Source organism: Triturus cristatus, chromosome 4_1 (assembly GCF_964204655.1).
Source record: "Triturus cristatus chromosome 4_1, aTriCri1.1, whole genome shotgun sequence".
Lineage (NCBI taxonomy): Eukaryota > Metazoa > Chordata > Amphibia > Caudata > Salamandridae > Triturus > Triturus cristatus.
In genome coordinates, this window is record NC_140585.1 from 126,697,173 (window position 1) to 126,714,476 (window position 17,304).

The 17,304-nt window shown below is 49.4% G+C and overlaps 1 non-coding gene across 1 annotated transcript; it reads right to left on the minus strand.

The window, feature by feature from the left end:
• Positions 1-6,618: 6,618 nt before the first annotated feature.
• Positions 6,619-6,691, minus strand: TRNAT-UGU (transfer RNA threonine (anticodon UGU)). The gene has a single exon. It is a non-coding gene; the product is annotated as a tRNA-Thr (tRNA).
• Positions 6,692-17,304: the final 10,613 nt, after the last annotated feature.

Consider the following 17,304-nt stretch of genomic DNA (forward strand, 5'->3'; position numbering starts at 1 on the left):
GGAGTATGTACTTAAATCCCCGCCCACTCTCCGCCCATATTTGTCATTGGCTTCTGTCATTGTCCTTCTTAAATGCTGGCTTCTGATTTGTTACTTGGCTTGTTAGTCCCTCCTTAGTACCGTCTTGTCTTCATTTGTAACCTCCTTGAGTGCTGGCCCTTTTACTTCGGTTGTTACACCGTACGTCTTCTTTAGTCTGTAAGCAATATTTTCTTTAATGAGTTTCTCTTACTGCATGAGGGCAGGAGGGTCTCTTGTGCACAATTGTGACCATGGCTTGTTCATTTAACTCATAGCAAATGGGGAGCTCTTCAGGGGCCATGGGAGACAGAAGGGGGCAACTCAGCGATACCTTCAAGCATTTGGAATGCAATAGGTCTCGCATTCGCGAGAGTTTAAGCTATTGGCATCGTAAATGACAATATCTTTTATTTATGTTTTAAAAACCAAAACATAAATAAAAGGCATTGTCATTTACAATGCTAATAGCTCAAACTCACGCAAATGCGAGACCTATTGCATTGCAGATGCTTGTTCTATAAGGCAGCTCACCAAGCGCTTGTCCTCTTGGTGTTTCGAGGTGTAATGGGTAGATGGAGAGTTGCAGTTATGGGGTAACCCTATGGAGGGGATTGACATTTTGACCCTCCACCTAGCTTTTACCAGCGTCACGGGGGCGGCTGAGTGCAGAACGCTGGTGGTGCCAATCTGAACCTTGTCTGGTTGCCTGGTTGTCCTGAAACCCTGAAGACTGGATCTGTAAGTCATAAGCTTATCTAAAAAACTGCATTCTTGTTTTTCCCCATCGGTTAACATTGCACAGCGTGAAAATTGCACTAAGTGTCTACTTTTTAAGTGAAAAGTACATACTTACCGTTTTACGTATTTCTTGGTCTTAAAATAAATCTTGAAAGAAACATATTTTTATAAAATTGGTGTTGATCTCCTTTGTGGGTCATTTATTAATCACTGTGTGCATAACAAATGTCCTACACTCCTCTGTGTTAGGCCTAAGGCTGCTCGACCACACTACCACCAATAGTGCACTTTGGGGTTACATTGAGCCCTGTACACTTCTGGGGGAATCTCTGGACTCTTTGCACTATATAACCATGTAGTGTTATACCGTATACAGAGCCAGCTTCCTACACCATCCATTACTCTTTTTCGACATTGACAGGAACTGCCACGATGGTGGTTCCTGCTAATGGATAGAGATATCGCCTGGGCTGTGAACATCTCTAAATTTGGTAGGCGTAGTAAAGGCAGTTACCTCCTCCACCATCTGTCTTTACTCCATCTGCTAAATCCAAACTGGCTCAGTGAGCAAAAAACAATGGCCTGGAATGCTAAACGGAGGGATTATCAATAGTTAGACTATTTGCAAGCGCTCCTTCCAACACCTTTTGGTTGTTGGGTTGCCAGTAGTACGCTTCGAAACCTGAGACTGGCGTAGCTTTCCAAGTCTACTAATGCCAAGTTTTGTGAATTTGAAAAAAGTTGTACATTTGCATCCATTCAAAGAGTACTCCTATGGGTGCAGATTCGATAATTTTTTGGTAAACTGGTCAATAATTGGCATATTTTTATTTAGGAAGAAGTTGCGCAACACAGCACAGCAAGCAAAGGTGCGTTGTTGCTTCACCTGAAGAGAGCAGAGCTGAGCCATATCTTCACAGCAATGGTGCAGTTCTGCTCTGGCTCTAAGTGCGCTGCTGTACTTCAGGCTGCCTAGTGCCAACCAGTACTTAATTTGTAAAAACATAAGGGCCAGGGCTCTGTTCAGGAGGCCACTGCAGCTGGCACTACACATCGCCCCTGCCATGCTGCCAATGATAGTAACAACACCACTACTAACCATCAAACTCCTTCAAGTGTGACAATTCAGACTGTTCCGGGCCCTCAAAACTATAACTATGGCTTGGGCAGCAAGTTATATTAATTTTGATTGTATATTCAGGGACTCTGGAAATATGCGGCAAGAGAGGGACAAATTATGTGGCAGGATTGAGGAAATCATGCGTCAGGAAAAGGCAAATTATGCAGTGTAATGCAAAACATTTTTAAATAGCATTACTTCATTATTTTCTACTTTTTACACTTGTTAACTCTCTTTTGCGCATTGGGTGCACCTCATTAGTACCAGTGTAACACCCAAGTACAGCAATAAGCAACAGAAAGGTGACCATTCAACCTTTGCAAAAGGCTTTCCTCTGCACTGCCACACGTGTTTCTGAGTTTGTAGTAACTTTTTAACTGTCTAAGCTAGAAACCATTTTTTTTTACAAAAATCTGCAGATTATGCAGCAGATTATGGGTTATATGAATGCTGAAAACCTATAATCATGTGAAAATCACCACAGACGCACAATCATATATTTCCAGTGGCCCTGTGTATATTTAAGTAATAATTGACTGTTGTTGTGGTCATCTCTAAATTAGCCAGACAGGGCCACCTTGTGGCAGACTGTTGCAAGTGTTGACAGTTAAGTGCCAGTGCCGAGCACTAGAAACCAAAGCTCAAATTAAACACTGGCGCCAACGCAGGCACCTTCCACCATAGTGCAAGGGTATCTGCCGTACAGTCAGGATAGGTTATATGCTGAAAGGGGTACCGCCCTGCAACTACCCTTGGAGATTTTTTTCACTCTTTGTGTGTGTACAGCAGAATGCAGCACACACGCAAAGAGGAAGTAACAAGGAGAAATACAGATATTTCTTTCTCATTACGCAAGCCGCAGGTGGGGGGGGGAGGGGGGGCACGATTTTGGCATTAGCCCATGTCTTTAACTTTTTGTAAATATGGGTTTACATTAAAATCCATGGTTGGATACACGAGAATTACCATGCACCACCCATGGAACGCCTACCTGGTGCAAAGTAAGGCATGGCATAGCGATGTGCTGCGTTCTGTTGCTTTTTCTAATAAAGCCATGCAAATTAACCAACTGTGTGGCTTTGTAAATACCAAAAAGGATTTTGTATTGGGGCTGCATAAATAAAGTGATGTGATCTGATGCAAACTTTTTGTAAATATATTTACATTCCTAATCTCCTTCAGCCACTCCACCGGACTTCATTGGACTGACCACAGCTGCGTCCACTTCAGCTTCAGAAAACCCACGACCCACCACAAACCGCATCAGGTTCCCCGCAGGAACTGGAACAAGATCACCGCCGACCAGCTCACCACCTCCCTCAGCCAGAACCCTCCCGCCAGCACAACGGACCCCAACGAAGCAGCCAGCAACCTCACCCAGTGGATCACCAACTGCGCAGACGTCCTCGCACCACTGAAGATCCCCCCCAGCAGACACGGCAGCAAAATAGCTTCCTGGTTCACCGACGAACTGAAGAACTCCAAGAAGAACTGCCGCACCCTCGAGAAAGCCTGGCGCCTCGACCAGACCACTGACAACATGACTGCCCTCAAACACACCACCCGCGAACACCACCAGCTGATTCGCAGCACCAAGAAGACAGAATTCAAAGAACGACTGGACAACAACGCCCACAACAGCAAAGAACTCTTCAGCATCATCAAAGAGCTCTCCAACCCCATCGCTGGAAACAATGACATCACTCCCTCGCAAGACCTCTGCGACTCACTCGCCTCGTTCTTCCACAGCGAGATCGCCGAAATACACAACAGCTTCGGCGCACCAACCATGCACCCAGCCACCGAACCTGCACCCCCCACCACCACCCTTTGCGCCTGGACCCAGGTCAGCACCGAAGACACCACCCGCACGATGAACACCATCCACTCTGGATCCCCAACCGACCCCTGCCCCCACCACGTCTTCAACAAAGCCGACTCCATCATCGCACCCCAACTCCGGGACATCATCAACGCCTCCTTCAACACCGCCACCTTCCCGGAGAGTTGGAAGCACGCCGAGCTCAGCGCCCTCCTGAAGAAACCAACAGCGGACCCCACCGACCTCAAGAACATCCGCCCCATCTCGCTTCTCCCTTTTCCTGCCAAAGTCATTGAGAAGACCGTCAACAGACAGCTTGCCGCCTTCCTCGAGACGACCGGATCCCTCGACCACTCGCAGTCCGGCTTCTGAGCCAACCACAGCACTGAGACCGCCCTCATCGCAGCCACCGACGACATCAGATCCCTGCTCGACAACGGGGAAACAGCGGCCCTCATCCTCCTGGACCTCTCCGCAGCATTCGACACCGTCTGCCACCGCACCCTAATACAGCGCCTCAGCAACATCAGAATCCAAGAGAAGGCACTGGGGTGGATCATCTCGTTCCTCGCCGGAAGAACCCAGAGAGTCCGCCTCCCCGCATTCAGATACAAGGCCACCGAAGTCATCTGCGGCGTACCACAAGGATCATCACTCAGCCCGACCCTCTTCAACGTCTACATGAGCCCCCTCGCAGCCATCGCATGCCAACACAACCTCAACATCATCACCTATGCCGATGACACCCAGCTGATCCTCTCCCTCACCAACGACCCTGCCACCGCCAGAACCAGCCTGCACGAAGGGATGAAAGACGTCGCCGAGTGGATGAAGAACAGCCGCCTGAAACTGAACTCAGACAAGACGGAAGTCCTCATCCTCGGACCTTCTCCATCCACCTGGGACGACTCCTGGTGGCCCCCTGCCCTGGGCAGCGCACCCAAACCAACGGACCACGCACGCAACCTGGGCTTCAGCCTGGACTCCTCACTCACGATGACCAAGCAAGTGAACGCCGTCTCATCATCGTGCTTCAACACCCTGCGTATGCTCCGTAAGATCTTCCGTTGGATCCCCACCAAAACCAGGAAGACGGTCACCCAGGCCCTCGTCACCAGCCGCCTGCACTACGGGAAAACCCTATACTCCGGAACCACTGCCAAACTCCAGAAAAGACTCCAGCGCATTCAGAACGCCTCAGCACGACTCATCCTAGACATCCCGCGCCGAAGCCACATCTCCGGCCACCTGAAAGACCTGCACTGGCTCCCCGTCAACAAAAGGATCACGTTCAGACTCCTCACCCACGCACACAAGGCTCTCCACGACACGGGCCCGAAGTACCTCAACAGCTGCCTCACATTCTACACACCCACCCGCCAGCTCCGTTCCGCCAGCCTCGCCCTCGCCTCCGTCCCACGATTTCGGAAATCCACCATCGGAGGAAGATCCTTCTCCTACCTGGCTGCCAAGACATGGAATTCCCTTCCCACCCACCTTCGACAGACCCAGGACCATCTCTCCTTCAGGAAACAACTCAAGACCTGGCTATTCGAGCAGTAGCTTCCCCCCCCTCCCCCTCAGCGCCTTGAGACCCTTACGGGTGAGTAGCGCGCTATACAAATGCCGATGATTGATTGATTGATTAATCCAGAAAAAAGAACAAGTTAAAACCTCACAGTAAAATCGGGGGGTGATATGAAAAACCGACACAGACATAAACAGACCTGACTGAGGGTCCTGAGACCCAACTCTCAAGCCAAGAATGTATTTTTGGGGGGGTGTCATACCTGAAACACCCCCTCGAAGCTACTCCCCTTGCGTGATTTGTGTTCTTGTGCTGCTGTGTTTAGTATTTGTGATCCCACTGTCACTCTGTCCTTTGCCCTGTGTCCCCTTGGTTTTCCTTTCCACCATTATCGTAGCTGGGACTCCTTTCTCTCGGTCTAGTGAAGGTCACAGCTCAAAGACAGAAACTTTTGGCTACTTTATGTTTTGGCCCAGGCCCCAGACATTTATATATATCTGTGAACTACCTTTAGAATATATAAACAAGCATTTGCAATGCAATAGGTCTCTCATTTACGAGAGTTCGAGCTATTGGTATGGTAAATGACAATGCCTTTTATTTAAAAAATTTTTTTAACAGATTGATTAAAAGGCATTGTCGTTTTTAATGCCAATAGCTTAAACTCTGGCAAATGCGCGTTATACATTTTTTTTTAAAGCGTTAGGAGAGAGCGTGTCCTGCCTGCAACAACAGTCAGGACAAAGCTATTTGAGAAAATAGAGCTCAGGGGATGTAATTAAAGCCTACCGAGTAACAACACAGGTAACAGGGGGTGTCGCCATGGGAGGTTACAAAATGAGACAAGGTGGTACTAAGGAGGGACTACAAAGCGTTATGACAAAGGAACAGCCACGGTTTACAGTGGACAATGACACAAGCCAATGAAAAATGTGGGCAGAGAGTGGGTGGAGCTTCAAGTCCCTATGTTAATACAGCATGCCTGGCAGAGCAGTGCATGCGCTTGCCAGGCTCGACCTAAAATGTGACTGTGTTCAGGCAAAATAAAGAAATGTAACTTATTTAAAGGCCCTAGATGCCCAAAATGACCTTGTGAGCTGAAGGTGCCCTGCACGTGACGACTGTTCATCGTGGATGTAGTGTCTGGGAGGTCAGCAGGCCCTTCCTGGCAAACTAGCTATTCATTTTTTTATTAAAATACCATAAGGTAGGTCATGGACAGAACAAATTTACTTTCTCATTTCATTTGAGGAACTTCAGTCCTGGTCCGACGAGAACAATTGCAGCAGCACTGCTGAGCTTGAGTGGCAAACTCTGAACGGAATATTTCTATCGCCATCCCATATAAATCAAGAAATTGGTATTTTTTGTAATTAAAAAAGGTGGGAGAGGCCCCAGTGAGATTTGAACTCACGACCCCTGGTTTACAAGACCAGTGCTCTAACCCCTGAGCTATGGAGCCACATGCTGTCTACATTTCTGCAGTAGCTCATACAATGGATGGAGCTCACACACCTCTGGCAAGAATACTATTATTGTTCATTGGGCGGAGAGTCAATAGGAGAGAGGATTGTGCGAGTCCAGGTGAAAGAAAACAGGATGTACAGGATGTTGAACTGCTGTGTCTAGAGACTACCCAATCTCACTGCACAGTGTGAGTCACTGAAACACCTTGATCTGTGCTGTGCACACTGGCAGCTGCCCCCCCCCCCAGCTGCTGTTCTTTAATATGCACATTTAGGAGCATTAAAGGTGCAGGCAGAAGAAAGTGCAAGGCACAGCTGGGTATGAAACAGAGTTTTTTAAAAATAATTATTTTTATTAAACATGAATCAGCGTGGCAATTTACAGGCAAGAGGAATTCATTCAACAATACAGTGGTAATCACATTAGCAAGAGGAACAGAGCAATGGGGTAGTTTGGGTTACAGCATTTACGGTGAGAGCAAGTCATCAGCAAGGGAATCACGTGGAGGGCTACAGATATCTCCCCGGTAGGCGTTCCATGCACCCCAGAATAGAGACCACTTTTTGGGGCAGCCCCTCACCAAATATACTGTATTTTTTTGGAACATACACAAGTCCATGTTTTTCATCCAGTCTGCTATGGTGGGTGGGCTTGCGGCTTCCCACATCTGAGCGATGTTTCTTTTTGCTACCACGAGGCCTAGTGTGACCCCGATCTTACCCTTACTGCTCAAGTCTGTGGGTTCCCCATACATTCAAAAGACATCTCTTCGCTTCAGGGCGGATGACAAGTTCCAACACTTCTCTAAGAACATCATGTATTTGGCGCCAGTACACCTGAATACGATCACATTCCCACAATATATGCATAAATGTGCCCTCATGGCCACACTGTCATCTGCAATCCCCCCCTGCTGCCCTCCCCATGCGGACCAGGCAAGGTCCAGTGATGTACACCCTGTGCAGTATTTTGAGCTGGACGAGCCTCAGTCTGGCCGAGATTGCAGCTTCCCTTGGGGAGGCAAGTGTCTCCTGCCACTCCTCGTCGTCCAATTTGAGACCATCCCTTTCCCACTTTGCCCTGGTGCTCTGGAGGGGGTCTGCAGTGTTATTTATCAGTTTACGTATAGGTCGGGAAGATTGCTTTCTCTGGTAGGTATCCATCAAGCAGTCTGTCCTGAAGGGGTGAGGATTCCGGGGGAGGTAGGAACCTTTAGTTAGGTGAGTCTGTAGTGCGTGCCGGACTTGGAGGTAACAAAAGAAAGAGGCCCCAAATGACCTTGTGAGCTGAAGGTGCCCTGCAGGTGACGGCTGTTCCTCATGGATGTAGCGATGGGGAGGTCAGCCGGCCCTACCTGGAAAACTAGCCATTCATTTTTTATTAAAATACCATATCATAAGGTTGGCCATGGACATAACAAATTTACCTTTTCATTATATTTGAGGAACTTCAGTCCTGGTCCGACGTGAACAATTGCAGCAGCACTGCTGAGCTTAAGTGGCAAACTCTGAACGGAATATTTCTATCGCCATCCCATATTAAACAAGAAATGTGTATTTTTTGTAATTAAAAAAGGTGGCAGAGGCCCCAGTGTGATTTGAACTCACGACCCCTGGTTTACAAGACCAGTGCTCTAACCCCTGAGCTATGGAGCCACACGCTGCACGCGCTGCTGCAGTAGCTCATACACAATGGACAAAGATCACACAGCTCTGGCACGAATATTATCATTGTTGTTCATTGGGCGGAGAGTCAATAGGAGAGAGGATTGTGCGAGTCCGGGTGAGTCAGAGAAAGAAAACAGGATCTACAGGATGTTGAACTGCAGTGTTCAGAGACTGCACAGTGTGAGTCACTCACAAGAAACACACTGCTCGGTGCTGTGCACACTGGGAGCCGTGCCCCAGCTGCGGCTCTTTAATATGCACATTTTGGAGCATGACTGGTGCAGGCAGAAGAAAGTGCAAGGCACAGCTGGGTATAAAACAGAGTTATACAGCAATCAATAATGAAACGACACAGCGTTAATAATGATGGTGCAAAATTGCTATTTATACATCTTTAGCTATAGGGAACCACACCCACTGTGGCTTTCACGAGGCACCCCGGGACTTGACGGTAGGTTCTTAATGTCCACTGCTGGGAAGAGAACCGCTCGATGGGAAAATCAGGTACCGCAAGGCAGTGCTTTAAATGGGCCGGTACTGTCTGGTACTGAGTACCAGCACTTTTTTATTTTGAGAGGGAGAGTACCTGCACTTCTCAAGAAAAATATAATACTTTTAATTGGAGAGTACCGGCACTTCTCAGAAACTAGCTGGTACTCTGGGGCGGAGTACCTGCACTTCTATTTTTCCATTTCAAGCACTGCCGCAAGGTGATGAAAGACAACGTTTACAAGAACGTGCTGCAGCCTGTGTGTACATGTGGGACCAGAGACTGCATTTGCTAAGAATGCGCACTGGGCGAAATAAAGGGGGAGATTTACAAAAACAAGACGTAGTGCGGCCCCCCGCCAGGCTGCGCTGCGTTGCGCGACAGGGAGGGTGCATGAGAGCTCCATATCTTCAAAGATATGGCTCTCTCCTCCCCTTTCCCTTGCGCCAAAGCTGATTACAGCTGCCGTGTGCCACACATACACCTTAGCGCCACAGCGCGTAACCTTCCTGTACAAAATACGATGCCCAGACACATACAAAGTTTTTCCCACTTTGAATGCGTGCTGTACAGTGGAGCGCGCATGCAAAGTCAGAAAAGGAATAAGAAAGGCAAGCGTTTCTCCTTCCGTGTGCCTACTTCAAAAGGGCGCAGTTTCCTCACGCGGAACCCAATCTACTTTATTTAGTAAATTGGGTTTAGCGTGAGAAACCTTGGGTGGTTGCATGGGAACGCCCACGCTCCATCCTTGCTCCGCCCCCATGGCGCAAAGTAACGCGAAGCTGTGCTGTGCGCTGCTTCTCGTTACTTTTCCGTTATTTCCAGCGCTAAACAAGTTCAGCTCTGGAAAGTAAAGGGGAAAAAAGATTTTGCTGTGATTTGCGTCAACACGGCGCACAATCCTAGTAAATCTCCCCCCAAGTGTGCGCCCTCTCTCTCCCCCCACCCACCCTCTCTCCTCTCGCCAAGGGTTTACCCTTCTATCTTTTCTAAGCGCTATATATAACAGGAGCTGCTATTAGGCAGTGCTTCATTTGTAAAACGACGTCCATTAATTAATCAACATATGAACAAATGTGTGCAATTGCCCACAATGTTTCTAAAGAGGCTGTGCACCACCGGGCCGCCATGGCACTGCCCGCTGTTTCCAGGGCTACTACCGGGCCTGCTTGGAAGCAATGTTAGCTGGGGAGCCTACCTAAGAGGCTCGTTGGTGGGGGGAAGGAGGTTCACACTGATTAAAAAAGGTGACTTTTACAGCACAAGTGTCACATACATGTTCAACAAAAACCCAAAGGTTCTGAAGGGGCGGGTAGGGAATATTCCAGAACCTTAGTGCTGCTCTACGGAAGGCCTTACACTCCCCATGGACATTGGTACCCCCCTCCCACTGCCACGAGGCTGTCACTAACCCGAATACACAGAGCATCCTTCACTGAGTTTCAACCTGTCCTTTCAAGTGGATCCAGAGAATGTAATTTAAAGGGGAAAGGTGGGCATTTCACAATCTCTAGCTGTCGACAGGGACCCACACCACTTACTTTCAGAACCAGTGCGTGCCTCTTTCTACATTTCTGTTTATTAAATTAGATTTCTGGTAGTCTAATAATCAGCAAACCCTACAGGTTTCACAAAACTTCCACACGTTGGAATTGAGATGTCTTGCATTAAACAGAAACTTCTGTCTTTGATGATGTAAAAGGGTGCGTCCACTTCTAAAAGCTTTGGTTAGGACTTGAGAATAGTATGAGATAGCTCACTGCACTGAGCATCACAGCTTCAACCCACAGAAAGCCAACTCATCTCTTCATCCTTCTGGAGGCGATAACATGCTTCCAAACACTTGGGGAGCTCTCTTTCGCCCTGTGCTTGTCTCGCTCTCTTTCGCCTTCTGTGTTTCTCTCTCTTTCGTCTTCTGCGTCTCTCTATCGGACAAAGTGAACTTTATTTTAGTCAACTTGTCACTAAAAAGTTACATGTTTGAATCTGTTGGTCATTTCTAGGAAACATGACCCAACAAGCATGTGTTCTTTTAATTTGGTCTTTTTGCAAAAAAAAATATTGTAAAAAGGATACAAAAGAAATATCTGTAGGGGACACCCGGATTTGAACAAGGGACTTCTTGATCTGCAGTCAAATGCTCTACCACTGAGCTATATCCCCAACTACTTTCATTGCTCCAAAATAAGCAATACATGTGAACTCAGTGGCCCTGCCTGTGCAGTATCTTTTAGTTCTACATATATATATTTCCGTCTTGTCCGGTTTTTCCTCTCAGCTCTATCCCCAAGCCATTGGAGGTTGCTAGCACTGAGCTATAAACATGTCCTCCAGTTTTGTTCCTGTCATTCACCTTTTTGGCGTGCCTGACCATTATTCACCCGTCTTGTTCACTATTTCATCACTGAGCTTAGTGCCAATATCGGCAACAGTTATCACAAAACACATAAGTATATAAATAAAACACACGACACTGTAATGTAAGTGGAGAAATATTGCTGCAGGTTTATTAGCATAACCAATATGCAAACATGGTGGGTTATCTTACGGGCGATCCCAGGGCAGGCCAGCCCCTATGCCGCCTGCCCGTCTGATAAGCCTAGAGTCACCATGGCAACGCCAAATGGTGTATACCAAATATTGGGAGGGGCCACCCCTCCCATCCGTGGACCCCCAGTCCACTTGCTTGACACGCCCCCCGTGATGGGTGGACGGAGCATACATGGCAGCCCCCGGTTGCTCAGACCCACAACCGCCTGTCGGCTAACGGGGCGCCGTCGTTCTTCCAGGGGACACGCTAAAACATCCCTGGGTATCCTGGCTTAGCACCCCGCGGTGCTGCTGCATGATGTACCCCTTGGTATGTGCAGACCCTGGATCGCCCTGTAACTCCTCCACAGCCTTGGGAGTGGCCACCGTCACTACCAGGGCCCCCCACCAAGGTAGACCTGTTTACTTACAACCTGCTGCAGCCCAAGCTTCCCCTAGGTCCAGTAGGAAAGGTCCATGCCTAAACTAGAGAGGTGCACCCCCTCTCCCTCCAAGCACCCTGTGGACTTGGCGTGTATAAGACCATGCCTGATGAAGCCAAGACCTCTTTGCTCTGCGCAACTGCGCATGGCTTCCGGTAGGCCTTTATACCTACAGCATACTGATACCGGTCTTCTCCCAGGCCCAGCCAAAAAAAAAAATCTACGCCCAACCGGGCCGGCGGCCAGCGTGCACCATCAGGACAGGTTCCCCCATCCTTTCTAAACTTCCCCGTGGATTTGACTGAAATGACCTTAAACCTAAAATAGGCGATGGTCCAAAGTTGCCTTTGCATGGCTAAAGAACAATCCCTTTGACAAGACACTCCTGCCTGGCAGTGCCAATGCGGGAGGAGGTAAGAGTTGACAAGCCCGCCTTGCTTCCTCTTTCACTCCGTTGGAGTACGCCCATCGTATTCCATCAGTCACCAAATGTAAAGCCTTGCCCTCCCAAAATTCTGCTAGTATACCAGGGAGAGACAGGACAGAGTGACCACAGAGGAGAACCAACGTGTAAAATTCTTCTCTATTAGAATACTGGGGAAGCCAATTGTTCTCCTGTTGATTTGTAGCCCAAAAGTGTTACCCCGGTGTTTCCCTTAACCATATGGACCATGAGCCCCGTTGGAAGGCCACTTCCACAACCTGCATAGCTGCCAGCCAGAGCTGGAGGGCGGGCGAAGTTACCCGGTACCGATACTCGCATCAAAGGTACCTGTTTCGTCGAACTCAAGGGCGGGCTACTAAGTGAGCAACCAGGCTCCGCCCTAGTATCCAGAGGTCAAACCGAAGCCCCTCCAAGTTCTGCTGCTTCACCTGCCTGTTAACACGAATCCCAGGGCAGACCACCGGCCTATAACCCATGCTTGGCCATGCCTGAGCTAAAATACCTCTGAACAGCATGACAACAGGCTAACCACCAGCATTGCATTCTAACTGTTTCTGACACTGCCAAGAAACATGCGCATAACTAAAGCAACTGGCACCATGCCGTAAAAGTAACAATTCAGCCTTCTATGAAACAAAACATGCCCTTGTGGCTCTCCAAGTAGTGCTCCCTCCAAGCCAGCAGCCCTACCCAGGCAACCCGCACCCTCTTGGCACTGGCACACCCCCACCCCAGCTGCCCTAGAGTGCCTGGTCGTGTGTAGCCACAACCTATGTTTCATCACTGACGTTATACCGGGGTATGATGACACATCTAACTCTACTGCTGAATGCCCGTTGCACCATCGCAAGTATGCCTTTGCCTGCTCAGAGTCTGGCTGCAAAGTTGGATGACATTGACACCCCAGCCCAGGGCGAGAATGGCAGCTTTACAGTATCTGGTGCTATAGACGGTCCCCGTACCCTGATGGAACAGAAAGCAATTCCCTTGCTCCTGTTGAGCACGAACCCAAAACCAATTGCTCACCATGGTTCAATACCTTCCTGCTGCTAATCATTTCCTAGCAGGGTGTTGACAAATCTATGTTCTGCAATGGCGCTACTTCGCAGCCTGCACCATTCTGCCCGTGCCGAAAAGACCTTTGTCCTGCTGCCTGGCCTAACCAATCTAGCCCTGTTCTAAAAGCGCCCGCTTCAGCCCTGGAGCAAACAATTCGCCAGTAACCCCAAACTGGCCCTGATGCGAAACAAACCATGCCAAGGCACACAGGTGTGTGTAATAACTAATAGCAGGTCCAACAGCGTCAACCAGCATCCTCAGCTTACAATAGGCGAAGGAGTAGGGGTTTCCAGTGAGAATAAGATGACAGCAAACACAGCGGGAGGAGCGGCCAATGACCTGCCCCAAGACTCTTCGAAATCCTCCTACCTAATGATGTGGGAGCTTGCCACCAACCTCTGTCCAAGCCTGCCAACCCCACCAGTATTTGGACCCCTATTGCTCCAAGGATTGGAGGGGGGGGGGAGGAGGGGCAGTCTGGTCTGAAGCGTGTGTGATGGAGAACATGCATCCTAGAGTACCTATAGTTGGGTTCAAACGAGTACCTGATGTGTTTAATACTAATAACAGTAGTAGCAACTCAATCAGAACAGGGCTAGTGGCCCCCCGTCTTACAACCGTGTGCGACACAGGGAGGTTAACGGAAGGCTAACCCCAGTTCGACACAGAAAACCCACCACGTGGCTGTGCCCAAAGAAAACACCGTCCCACATCAAAATGACCAGATGAAAAGACAACAAGCGCCTAACGCTCTACACCCGCGGATAACCCTGGAAATAACCAATCGTATAACAAATCGAGAAAATAACAAAGGACATCCTTTCAGCATCTGAAGGCCTAGCCCTTCAGAAGTAACCTGGGAGCCCAACGCCAGGCATCAGAACCGGCCTCGGCACCTGTGGCGTGGGTGATCTTTGCCCACTACTGTGTGAGCCAGGGCCCCCGTTGCATATTTTTTTTTTTTTTTGGATTGCTGAAGCACACGTAAACCACTCTAGCTGTTCCTTGCCGCTAGGACATCCTACCCTCAGGAGCTAACGGGCATATCCTCTTTGGAAAATGCCTCCGTTCAGGCATGGTAAGGCCGGGTCACCAACACTACTAGCCAAACTTACTAAAGTTGTACACTCCCAAGCCCTTGCAGTGTAAATATTATTTGAATCAGAAGGCACATGGGATACCTACGGGCCCCGAGCCCATCCCGAGAAGGATGTGCATTACCAACAGTGAGAGCCGTAGTCATTACTGGTGACCCAGGCAAAGTCAGGCAGATCATTGCTTCACCAGGTCTATTTACAACATTCACTACGAACCGGACAGATCATCATTCCTGGCGTTAATCTATGCACATTGAGAAATAGATTCCATTAAGAGTATGTGAACGCAAAGGTGTTGAAACGTTAAACATGACTCCAGTTACCTGACATCCTGAGCACGTCATCGCATCCCTGTATTTACTACACACGGTGCACTACCTACAACAAGCCCCTCTATTGGCTAATCAGTGCTGCTAATTGCATGTAGTGAAATAATTCCCCATTATAGCTCAGTTGCATGGCCAACCGAGGGCTATTCTACCTCATGTCAGACTTGCAGCGAAACGAAAGCTGGGCTGGCATCCCCACACCAGCAGACAGCAAATTCTATACAACACCCGGTGGAGCCCTTAATAAAAGGCGAGGAAAAAGGATATGCACAGGCTATACAGTGACCTCCTCCGAAGGAAGGCCCCCCCAGCTCTTCCCGTTCCGTTGGAGGCAAACCTTCAGCACCGCCGATCCTCACTCAACGCCAATAACAATATAATTCTATAGTCATCGTAACCTGTTGGGCATTTACCTTAACCTCCTACTCTTAACCACATAGTGCCTGTGTGTGGCAAGTGCGGCCCCAGTCTTTTATTTATTTTTATTTTTTTTGGAGATAGTTGCCTCCGTAACTTAAGCAACAACTGTGGCTCCGTTGTACATGTAATGGTTCCGGAATGATGAGGCTGTGTAAATCCTAATCAGTCACTTAGAAGTTGCATCCCCATTACAACTGTCTACCAAACTACACTTTATCACTGCATTGTCCCGACGGCAGGAGAAACCGCGCTGAGACCAGGCGAAAGCCAAGCTCCTGGACTGTTGTCGCTATTCACCAGTTTTTAATTTCTGTCCACTTGCTTCACACGCCCCCCCCGTGATGGGTGGGCGGAGCATACATGGCAGCCCCCAGTTGCTCAGACCCACAACCGCCTGTCGGCTAACGGGGCGCCGTCGTTCTTCCAGGGGACACGCTAAAACATCCCTGGGTATCCTGGCTTAGCACCCCGCGGTGCTGCTGCATGATGTACCCCTTGGTATGTGCAGACCCTGGATCGCCCTGTAACTCCTCCTGCAACACAAAGTAAAATTGTTAGAAGACCTGGCCCCCCCTTTGTCCCTTCGGACGCCGGGCAAGGCGAACGAGCGGACAAGAGGACGAGGAGGGGGCGGAGACAGTATATGTACCCCTGTCTCCTCCCCGCCCTCGCCGGAAGCAGCTATTTGCTGGGGTCTCCCCTGGACTAGCCCAGGGACTCGACCTCCCACCCCTGTGCCTTCCTGTGGCACTAAGGCGGCCGCCCTCTAAGGGTGGGCCGCTACGCAACCCCCCCCCCCGGGCAGCCTTACATTATCGCCGTTCTTCAAGGCGCCCCCGAATATGATCACATTTCACCTTCTGCATGGGGACAGAAAGCCATGGGAAATAGGATGTTTTTGTTTTTACCGCCGCGAGAAGCCTACTACACGAATGAAATGGCAAAAGAGGGGCCGGGGGAGGGGGTAAGGCGACACTATCATATATCCTTCAGGAGGGGCAATGAGTGAAGTGTGTGGGGTTTGATGGGGGTGACTACAGCGCCCCATCCCCAAACGCTGCCAGTGAAACCAGGAGGTGCACACGATACCGCTACCAGGCACACGTCACCGCCACCAGGCCCACGTCACCGCCACCAGGTACACGTCACCGCCTGCAGGTACAAGTCACGGATGAGAGGTACACGCCACCGCCTCCAGGTGCACGTCGCCAGGTACACGTCACCGCCGCCAGGTCCACGGACCCGGAGAACTCGGCTGAGCACATAATGTGGAGTCATCAGAGTCCTACAGGGGGAGCGAGGGCTGGGAGGAATGGAAGAGAGTCGTGAGGGTTGGGGGGAGGGCGCAGAGGAAGGGGCCTCGTGGCAGGAAGTACTGACTCTCTCCCATTTGTAAATGCTGCAGTGTATACATAGTGCCTATATAAGCAACCCTCCCCACCTTTGCAAAACATAACCTGCACTTGGAATAAATAATCACGCAACACAATTTTGTTGGGAAAAGTTTGCTGCAGGTTTATTCCATACAAAAGTATGCCAACGTGGTGGGTTAACTTACGGTCGATCCAAGGGCAGGCAGAGGTGCCCTGCCCGCCTTGAGGGCCAAATTGCATTGCAGCCAATCCAATCGGTGGTACCAGTTATGAGGGGATCCCCCTTTGTATACAGTGAACCACTGGTCCACCACTTTACTCACTCCCATTTAAGGGCGGAGCATTGCAAGGCGAGCACCCGTTGCGCAGGCTTACAACCGCCCGAAGGACTAGCGGGGCGCCAAAGATTTTTCGCCAGGGTCCTGCCATAAAGACTCGTGGGGTTTGGCACAGCACCCCTCTTGTGCTCCTGAAGAGGTATCCTTCACTTCCTCCCACCTACGGATCGCCCTGTAACTCCGCCGATGCCCAGGATGTGACCACAGTGGTTCTTGCCATGATTTCATCACGGATTGAGTACTGCATGCCCTCTATTTTGACATTAACACATTTTCCTTTAAAAAATTGCACACTGTCCAAAATTCAGTAGCTTGACTTGTTTTGGAAATTCCCAAATACAAATCTGCCTCTGGTGAACTTCTTAAGCTGCACTGGCTTCCAGTGAGGAAAATAATCATGTGTGAGTCCCTTTGCATT